The sequence below is a fragment of the Phyllostomus hastatus genome, unplaced genomic scaffold (genome assembly GCF_019186645.2).
Source record: "Phyllostomus hastatus isolate PE091 unplaced genomic scaffold, TTU_PhHast_1.1 phas_contig_468, whole genome shotgun sequence".
NCBI lineage: Eukaryota > Metazoa > Chordata > Mammalia > Chiroptera > Phyllostomidae > Phyllostomus > Phyllostomus hastatus.
In genome coordinates, this window is record NW_025333884.1 from 1,895,756 (window position 1) to 1,905,085 (window position 9,330).

The 9,330-nt window shown below is 48.4% G+C and overlaps 1 long non-coding RNA gene across 1 annotated transcript; it reads left to right on the forward strand.

Moving 5' to 3' along the window:
- The first annotated feature begins 4,134 nt into the window (after positions 1 to 4,134).
- Positions 4,135 to 8,634, forward strand: LOC123822996. The gene is made up of 3 exons (XR_006786457.1): positions 4,135 to 4,273; positions 7,715 to 7,845; positions 7,958 to 8,634. It is a non-coding gene; the product is annotated as an uncharacterized LOC123822996 (long non-coding RNA).
- The last annotated feature ends 696 nt before the right edge of the window (positions 8,635 to 9,330 follow it).

The following is a 9,330-nucleotide window of genomic DNA, read 5'->3' on the forward strand; positions in this document are numbered from 1 at the left end:
ACAGTTTCACGGGCCAGCTGCCACTGATGCGCATGTAAGTCCTAAAAACCCCATGGTTGTCATAGCCAGTCCTCTGGCTTATTTCTTTGGAATCTATGCACATGCTCTGAGGTTTTCTCGGACCTCGGCTCTTTGCATAACAGGGCACTCATGTGACAGGACAGTAAGAAGTTAGGAAAATTCCTGGGCAAGTAGAAGTGGGAAATTGAGACAAGGAAATTAAACAAGGCCAAGGAGTTTGAGCAACTTACTCAAGAGGAGTTTGAGTGAACTGGTGAATGAGAGGACCTTATCTCCCCTAACCAAGGACACTTGAGAGCAAATGGTTCATACCTTTTCTCCCTCACCAGAGAGTACACAGCTCCATCCCCCTGGGCTGGGAAAATAGAGAGCACAGACCCAATGAAAGCCATTCATGCCAGCCAAACCCAAGGATATGAAGTCAGGGGAACAAATAACAAAAACCCTATTAAAAGCCAGACAGAATCAAGATAAAAGGAAAATAGTATAGCAGCCCAAAGCATACTCCCAGACCTCCCTTTGTGCTCATTGTGATGCATCAGCACATTAAAAATGCACCCAGAAAACTGCTGAATATTCTGCTGAAACCCTCCCCTAAGATTCCCACTTGCAGTAAAAAGATAAAAAGCCCTCAGGACAGATATTCAGCATGAGCTCACTCTAGAGCATGTCCGTGCCCCTTCCTGGGCATGAACTTTTTATTTTCTCCTCAACCCTAAGGGTTCCCGTAAGACTTGCAACTGGTGGAGCAGTGGGCAGCGGCATCTCACCCCAAGCTTACCCCTTGACCTGCCTCCAAAGCGCCCTTTCTCTCTGACTTCCCGGCGAGCTCACGGCATCCCCACCTAGGCTCACTCTTTCCCTATAAGAGCCAAAGCATCTCCGCCTAGGCTCTCTCCTGTTACTTCTCCTCCTCTAAGTCTTTCCGTTTGTATCACTGTCCCCAGCTTTAATAAACGTCCTCTCCAAATCACCCGGACTCAGGTTGTAAAATCTTTCCTATGTGAAGTCAAGAACCCATGCACTACAGGCCGTCCTGAGGCACACCTGCTCCAGGTCAATCCCCATCTGGGGACGTTCAGAGGGAGCAGTTGGACTTCCCCAGTCCACCACCCAAGGCTCCTAACCCACCCCAGACCCCTGGGTGGAAGGTGCTGGACATGGATTTCTTAAATCAGCCTCGAGGGACTTCTGGTTGAGATGGTGGCGTCATAGGTGAATATGGTGCTCACCTCCTCCGTAACCGCATCAGAGCTACAACTAAACTACAGAACAACCGTCATCCAGAACCACCTGAAATCGAGCTGAATGGAAGTCCTGCAACTACGAAATTAAAGAAGAAATCACATCGAGACTGGTAGGAGGGGCAGAGACACAGAAAGGGCTGGTTCCATACCCATGTGTGGCGGATACAAACTGGGAGACCTATCTCAGCTTCGGAGGTCCGCCCTGAGGTATGAGGGGGTCCCAGCCCTGCACCAGGATTCCAGTGCCAGGAAGAGAAGTCCCCACAACTTCTGGCTATAAAAACCAGTCGGGGTTGAGACTGAGGGAGACAGGAGACTATCAGTGCCAGGCAGCTCCTCTTAAAGGGCCTGGCCCGCACACAGACTTACTCAGACCCATTCTCTCTGAGCCCCAGCACAAGGGCAGCAGCTTGAAAGGCACCAGAGACATACAGGGAGGATTGTTTGGTATCTGGATGGCTAGGCATCAGGGCAAGAGCTGAGGGGCAGCTTTCTCTGAGACAGAAGTGCTGGAGAGGCCTTTGTTCCTTTGATGAGCTCTCTTCCCACAGAGCCACAGAGCAGGCAGGTGAGCACCATAGTGGAGTTTCATCGACCTGGCTCACACTGTTTGCCCCACCCAGGTGATACCCCGAGGCCCAGCCGCACCCAACTTCCAGGCCCACCCAAGCTGTTCCCAGTGGCTTTTCCATTCGAATGGCTTATCTTGACTCATGCTTCAGATTTTCCTAAACTCTCTAAAACAAGCACCATCTGGCCTCAGCAAACCCTGTGCTTCTCACTAAATGGCCTCACACTGGCACCAGCAGTAGCAGCCTTGGTTCACAACTTGGCCCCATCCAGCACAAGTAGCAGCCATCTACAGATCACTTTGTAGCTCATGCCAAGTGGCTGCAGGCAGAACACAGTCTGCAGCCGACCTTGGCCTACATCTTGCAAGAGGGCCCAGAGCCAGCACACTCAGCAGACAACTTCAGACCACATCAAAGCACCACCACACAACCACTTCCATAAGTGACAGACTCAAGGGGCAGACTTAGTGGGCAGAGCCCCGCTGAAGTCAGTCCCACTCTGTGGGGCAGGCCCCTGCACAGCTGATCCTCCATGGTGGTTGGAGGTTAGTGGTCAGTAGTCATAGCCAGTCCTTGCAGGTGATGGGCCTGAGGGTAAATCCCTCTCACTGATCTGCCAAAAGCAACCAAGTCTCAACTACAAAAGAGGTGGTATATAGTCCATGGAGGGGTGCATCTAGTTTACCCAGCTGGGGTGATAGAGGAGGCTATGCCACTGGGTGCTACAGGACACCTACTATATTAGGCCACTCTACCAAGGCTTGGGGATGTAGCAGCTCTACTTAATACATAGAAACAACCACAGGGAGGCTGCCAAAATGAGGAGAAAAAGAAACATGGCCCAAATGAAAGAACAGATCAAAACTGCAGAAAAAGAACTAAACAAACTGGAGAGAAGCAATCTACTACATGCCAAGTTCAAAACATTGTTGATAAGGATGCTCAAGGAACTTAGTGAGAACCTCAACACCATAAAAAAAAGAATGAGTCAGAAGTGAAGAATATGCTAATTGAAATGAAGAATAACTTACAGGGAATCAACAGTAGACTTGATGAATCTGAGATTCATATCAATGATTTGGAATATAAGGAAGCAAAAAACACCCAATCAGAACGACAAAAAGGAAAAAGAATTAAAAAATGAGGTAGTATAAGGGGCCTCTGGGACAACTTCATGGGTACCAACATCTCCACCATAGGGGTGCTGAAAGAAGAAGAGAGAGAGCAAGAAATTAAAATCCTACTTGAAAAAATAATGACAGAAAACAGTTCCCTAACTTGGTGAAGGAAACAGTCATACAAGTCCAGGAAGTGCAGAGAAACCCAAATGTGATGAACCCAAAGAGACCCACACCAAGACACATCATAATTAAAATACCAAAGTTAAAGATAAAGAGAGAATCTTAAAAGCAGCAATTAGTTACCTATAAGGGAGCTCCCATAAGACTGTCAGCTGATTTCTCAAAGAAAAACTTTTCAGGGCAGAAGGAATAGGCAAGAAATATTCAAAGTGATGAAAAGCAAGGACTTATAGCCAAGTTTACTCTACCCAGCAAAGCTATCATTTAGAATCAAAAGGCAACTAAAGAGCCCTGGCTGGCATAGCTCAGTGGATTGAGTGCGGGCTGCGAACCAAAGCATCGTAGATTCGATTCCCAGTCAGGGCACATGCCTGGGTTGCAGGCCATGGCCCCCAGCAACCGCACACTGATGTTTCTCTCTCTCTTTCTCCCTCCCTTCCCTCTCTAAAAATAAATAAATAAAATCTTTTTAAAAAAAGGCAACTAAAGACAAGAAAAAGCTAAAGGAGTTTATCACCACCAAACCAGCATTATATGAAATGTTAAAGTGTCTTCTTTAAAAAAAAGAAAATGATAAAAATATGAACAATTAAGTGGCAATAAATATATATGTATCAACAACTGAATTAAACAACAAAATAAATGAACAAGCAGAACAGAAGCAGAATCATAGATACAGAGAATGTTTTGATGGTTGCCTGATAGGAGGGGGTTAAGAGGATGGACCAAAAAAGGTGAAGGGGTTAAGAAGTACAAATCGGTAGTTACAGAATAGTCATGGGATTGTAAAGTACAGCAGAGGGACCATAGTCAATAATAGTCTAATGACCACGTATGCTGTCAGATGGGCGTGGGACTTCTCAGGATCATCACTTACTAACTTATGTAATATTGAATCACTGGGGTGTACACCCGAAACTAATATAATAATGCATGCCACTGTAACTGAAAATAAAAAGGATCTTTAAAAATCAGTCTTGAGCATGTGTCAACACTGATTCTCGCTAATGGGGAAGGCGCAGGGAGTACAAGCCTGCTGAGGAGCGAGCAAGCAGCCAGGCACACACCTGCTGGCTTCCCATGGATGTCAAAAGCCCCGCCTTCGCATCAGGGGGACCGTGAAAACTGACGGGTGAGTCCCATGATTTGCAGACACTTCCAGGCAGGAGATACTAATTAGAAACAACAAGCAGTATCTCTAAACAAACCTTAAACTATAGTAGACAGTTAAACAGGCATAAGCAGAGTAGGAACAATAGGCCAGGTGCAGAGGGTTACCAGGGTGGACAGCCCGGGCGCCTAGCAATGGGCAAAACTATAAGCCGTTGCATGACCACTCCCTTGAGCATTAGCCCCTGGAAGATGACATCTAGGCCTTGGCCGTGTTCCAGCTCCAGGCCCAGAGAGGTGGGAAAATCAGATGGAGCAATACCATGGCTGACATCAGGACCAGCTGCATTGACTAAGGACCCTCTGGCGCCAACCAATCAGTGGAGACCACAATGGGGCACATCTGATCAATTTTCTGTTGAGATCCTCTCCTGAGACCGGAGATAAAAGCCCTCAGGATGGAGGACCCAGTGCCTGCTCTCTCTCTTTTCTGGAGCACACCTGGACCTCTCTTCCCTCTTCCACCCTCAAGATCCATCTCTCTCCCTCCTTCTTCTAAGTTCCAAGGGTCCTTCTTTCACTTCTATAACTTTTTTCCTGAGCTCATGTCTTCCACAGCTCACTTCCTATACCTCTGTGACTTTCTAAATAAACTTTCTCCTATAGTTTGAGACTGGACTCTGAATTCTTTCCTGGCCAGAACTCAAGTACCGAGGTTGCTGAACTGAGGTTCATTTTGAGTCCACAGCTCTAACACTCGGAGCTGTTTTTCCGCCGCTAACAAAACCAATTAATCAGAAGCAATGCCATTGATTCCCTAGCGGGAGCCGCTTAAAACCTGAGGCAATGATGACCTTAAAAATACAAGTTATTTTACCAGCAAAACTGAGTTTGTTCAGGGATAGCAAGGAATTGCAACTCAGGGTATATGGGCTATGGCAAAACCACAGGCAAACCAGGAGAATGAAGAGGAGGAGCGTTCTCTTATAGAGGAAAGCAGAGGAATTCAAAAGGGCTGTTATAAACAAAGAGGCCATCGGAGGAAGCTGGGAGTTTGGAGCGTAGTGCCTCTTCAGCCCCGTTAGACATGAAGAAACTGAAGCCCAGAAAGGTTCAGCAATTTCACAAGGTCACACAGAAGGGGAACTGGAAGCCTGGTCATTCAGCACAAGGGCCATCCAGCATGAGGTCTTTGCTGCCCTGCTACCGAATCAGCGCATGGCACAGGACGTGGTCACACTGTGTGCGCCCAGGACAGCGGCCCCTTCTGAGTGCATCACCAGTCTTTGCTGCACGCAAAGTTGGTTCAGGAAGTTTGTGTGCCCGTGTTTGCTCAGTGCCTTAAGTATCCAGGAAACAGACTCTGAGACGGTGAGCTTCATGCAGGAGCTTTGCCTGGGAGCAGCCTCGGACTCACGTTCGCGAGGTGGTGAGGAGCCAGACAGGGTCAGTCTGTGGTGGGGTGGAGAGTGAGGCGTCGGTCCACTCTAAGACCCCACGGATTGGGCTGGCCCACACTGAGGCAAAAGGCTTACTATGTGTTTGAACCGTGTCCCCCCCCAAAGAGGTTGAAGTCCTAAGCCCCAGGACCCGTAAATGGGGCCTTATTTAGAAATAGGGTCTTTGTAGATGATCAAGTTAAGAAGGGATCCAGAGGGTGGGCCCTAACCCAATGAGACTGTGTCTCTGTACAAAGGGGAGATTTGGACAGAGAGGCAGACATACACAGAGGGAAGATAAAGTGAAGAAATGCAAAAAATGGCCACGGACAAGGCCCGTGCTCCTGAGGACACCGGAAGCTCAGAGAGATCGAAGCCTAGAAGGACCCAGCCTGTGACACCTTGGTTTTGGATTTCTGGCCTCCAGAACTGTGAGAAAATAAGTGTCTCTTGCTCTAGCCCCCAGTTGGTGGTCCTTTGTTACTGTAGCCCAGGTCTTCCAAGCTGAAGTGTGTACGTTGATCTTCCTGCACTTTACTCCTCTTGGCACAGGGTGTGTGAATGTCAGAGAAGCGAGACTGCACACCCACTGTCCAGCCAGGGCGACGAGAAGAACCCAAGCCCGGGGGCCCAGGCTGCAGATCCACCATGCCATACACTACGCCCCACTTTCACAGAGAAGCACGCTCCCCAACACCGTCTCGGAAAACGCATGTAGCCCTCGGGCTCCACTGTCTATTCCCACACCATTGCGAGAGACACAGCTTCAAGAAATACAGTTGACCTTGAATGACACGGGTTTTGAAAAGTGTCAAGTCTAAGTATATGCAGAATTTAAAACTTTAAAAATCTGCATGTAAGCAGATCCATGCAGTTCCGACCTGTGTTGCTCCAGGGTGAACTGTGTTTTGACCTGCAGTTGGAAATCCACATGAACGGAGGACCTACTTAAGTCATACCTGGATTTTCAACTTTGCGGTGGTCAGCACCCCTGACCCCTGTGTTGTTCAAGGGTCCACTGCATTTCACTTTGCTCTTACATCTGTTGACAGGAGAGCACCACACAAACGCAATGCATCCAGGTAGTTGGGATGAGTGCATCACGGTCTATTCGGATGATGGCACTCTATACGGGGTGAGAACGAGCCCTCCATTAGTCTGAACCCTAGAAAGTGCTGTTTGTGTGGATCAAAAAATGGCCAAGTCTACGGCCTTGCCACCCCAGATATGCTCGATCTCATCTGATCTGGAAAAAATGGCTCAATATCAGCAACTTCGTATGGTTCAGCAATGCAACTCTGGCAGCCACTGAGTCTTGCCCAAGGAATGGTGAGCAGGAATAAGTGAGACCCAAGAGTGTACAACAGCCGACTCCATTAACACATAAAACACATACACAGGCAGAGCAAACCCACGCTGCCAGAAGTCAGGACAGTGGTCACCCTTCCGGAGATAAGACTGGGATAGGTGCCGGGGGACTGGCGTGTTGGGAGAACGTTCTGTTTTCCATCTGGGTTCAGGTTCGACAGGTGTGCCCAGTTTGTGAAAACTCATCAAGCTTTGCATTGTGACTGGGCCCATTTCTCTGTGTGTGTCATGCTGCACAAACATCACAAACACTGTGTGAGGGCTGGGAGGCTCAGAGGAGGTGAGTTTCGGGTGCTCTCATCCACATCCTAGCAGGAAACAGATGGCTCTCAGGGCGACTTTATTTGAGAAGCATTTAGTGGTTTTCTGGTGCGGACAGGGCTGTGGAGCCAACAATGGCTGTGGTGGCTAGGGGGACTAACATGAGCTAAGAGGCCACTCCCAATCCGTGGCCTGAGGGGCAGGGGCGGGGGCGGGGGAGGTGGGGGGGATGGTGCCAGGACCCAGAAAGTCCAGAACCAAGGCTGCAGGTGTAGCACGGGCTGCCCAGTAGGGAATGCAGCCTTCAGCAGAGAATGTTAGGGAAACAAATGAGACATCATTTTTAAAATTTAGTTTTATCCTTATAATGTTATTATTTTTTATCCTCATCCAAGGACATTTTTTCTTTGTTTTTGGAGAGAGAGAAACATCAATGTGAGAGAGAAACGTTGATCGGTTGCCTCCTGTACATGCCCAGGGCCGGGGATTGTATGCACCTGGACGAGGGATCGAACCTGCAACCTAGGTATGTGCCCTGACTGGGAGTCGAATACGCAAACTTTAGGATTACAGGACGACACTCCAATCAACTAAGCCACACCAGCTGGGACTAGACCTTGTTCTCTCCCTCCCTCCAGTCTCTCAACGATGCCTCCAATGGCGGCACCCCACCAGGAGCCAGAGGGCAAGGACCTCGCTGATGCTGATGCAGCCCAGAGAGAGCCACCTCCCAGGACGCAGGACCAGGAGGGACTTGCAGGGAAAACCGGAGCCCTGGCTGTGGGGCAGGCATGTGGGCACCTGTAGCCAATCTTGCTGTTTTTCAAGAGAATTTGGAGACCTGGCCTTTATTTGCGCAATCTTTGTACTTATAAAAGTACAAAGTAACTTTTGTAAGTAATGGGAGTAATTTTCCAAACACGTGTGGGCCAAGCAACACATGCTGGTATGAAGTCTTCAGGCCTAAAAACAAGTGAATACACAAAACGAAAGAGAAACAGACCCATAGACAGAAAGAACAGGCTGATGGTTGTGAAACACAAGAGGGATGGGGGGTGGGGGTGAGTGGAAAAAATACATAAATCAATTTATTTTTAAATGTGCACAAAGCCTAAAAATATCTATTTGGATGGTTGAAGTTCTGTAGAAATTTCATTTTCCATGGTTTTAAGCAACATTCAACACCAGTAATTTGTAGTATAAAATCAGCTTCACATTTAGGTATTCTAAAATGATTCACTAATTTGGTCTAGTCCAATCTTATCCAGGTTTGGAAGTGGCCTTGAAATTGTTATAGAAAATGGTAGTTACAGTTCCTAACTGCAAAAGGAATTTCAGTGAGCTCAAAGTTATTAAAATGTATTAGAATACAGTGAAGGTAATCACAAATCACAGTGTAATTCTGATTGAGGAAGTGTCCATACCACATACACCCACGTGAGTTAGCTGAGTGCGTCACGGGAGGATGGTGAGCGAGTGAACTAACGAATGAATGGACGAACGGGTGAATGAACGCACAGGGGATTGAAGACCCACCTTTCTGCACCAAGTAGGAAGCAACCTCCCCTCCGGATTCCCAGAACGCAGCTTCCCCTTCCCTGGGGCCCTGACGGTCTTGGTCTGTCTTCACCACACCATGAATTTCCCAGGCCTGGCACAGCTGGATGTCCCTCAGCATGGGGGAACTGACTGTCACTGAGTGTCTCCTCCACACCAGGGACTTTACATGCCTTGAATCCCCGGGTCCTAACAATGCAGTGAAGGAGAGTCATCATCGCGACGCCTTGGAGGGAGGAGCAAGTTCATTTGCACGAGTGATGTGGGAAAGGACCAGGCAGAGGCGGCAGAGGCGGGAGGAGGGCAGGTGTCCGCCCAGGCGTGGAAGTCCAGGCCACTGGAGAGCGTGTGCGTTTTCTGCAGGCCTGGTGTCACTTGGGAAGGCAGCTTAGAGTGCGCTTTTTTACTGTGTGAACAATTTGCCTTCGTGAGAGTATTAACAAAACAGCAAAGG